Source organism: Charadrius vociferus, unplaced genomic scaffold, assembly GCF_000708025.1.
Source record: "Charadrius vociferus isolate BGI_N301 unplaced genomic scaffold, ASM70802v2 scaffold39, whole genome shotgun sequence".
Taxonomy (NCBI): Eukaryota; Metazoa; Chordata; class Aves; order Charadriiformes; family Charadriidae; genus Charadrius; species Charadrius vociferus.
This window is the reverse complement of record NW_009650188.1, coordinates 6,567,896-6,569,151: the sequence shown is the minus strand read 5'-3', so window position 1 is coordinate 6,569,151 and position 1,256 is coordinate 6,567,896.

The window sequence follows — 1,256 nt, the reverse complement described above, 5'->3', positions numbered from 1 at the left end:
CCTGGGCGGGAGCAGCCAGGCTCCAGCGGCTGCATTCACCGGCGTTCAGCGGCGCAAAGCGCCCCCGGATTTGGCCGAGTATAGATTGGAGCAAAGTAATTGGGGCCTTTCAGGAAAATTCACCCCTTACGCCACTTGCCTGTGCCCTGTACTGAAGTACTCAGTGAGCCACAATTAGCACAGCAGCGATAAGATTTATTTTAAATTTAAAAAAGGCCAAGCAATCAGTTGCCGTGTCCTCGGAGGACAAGGGGCCCTGCAGGCCTCAGCTGCTCCTGCCCCACTGATGGTGCATGGCCAACCTCCTTGGGGCCGACGGCCCTCTTAGCAGTTACCTGAGAAAGAGCTTTCCTAAATTTCTTAAAAATACAAGGGGGAAGAAAAAAGAAGCCTTTATTATTGCATATTTATTGCTCAGGGGTTACATAGCGAGAGGAAGTTAGTGGATTTTTTTCACGCTCTGGTGTTAGGGAAAGGTAGCAACACGCCTCCAGTCTTTACCCCTCTCTCTTCCCTTCTTCCAAACGTCCCCTGCGATCATTTTTGCACTGTCAGGAGGTACGGGCCGAGAGGTAGAGGGCACGGGGACTTCAAATTTGTCAGACATGTAGTGTCAAACAACAAGAGCTCAAGCTGGTGGAGAGGGGTCAGTCCAGGGTGCAAAAGAGCACCCTTCAGTGTGACAGTGGGTGACTAACATGTAAGACAGTATTCTGCTTTGCAATACAGAGATGTACAGCTCAATTCGGGCTCTCTTTTTGTCGTAAGAAAAAAGATGGAGAAGTATCTGCTCATTAGGGAGCCGAAAGCTTTCTGTTGCAAAAGTTTGTTTAAATTTTGCATTAAACAAAGGTTGTACAAAGACAATGAGATTAGACGGGATTTTACATACCTAGTCAGTGTCCCAATGGCTTTGTGACAAACAGTAAAATAACAGTCTGAGCAACCAGACAGTGTCATACCAATGTTTAAAAACACACCGTAGTGCTGGAGATGCTTAGGAAGGGAGAGGACAAAACATGATCTAGCTGGAGGGAGGGTGGAGACAGATCTTCCTCCTTTCTAGGTAAAAGGAGTCAGGATCCTTCAACTGGGGAAAAATTGCTTTTTTAATTTTTCATTAAGAGATACCAGCTAGTCCTGGGATGTGCAGAGCTCCAGGGGAGCTGAGTAAAGATACACAAAAAGGTGGCTACATGTGCACCAACGAAGCCAGCCCTAACAGGAAGGGGCTCAGGCACATTGCCAGTTCCCTG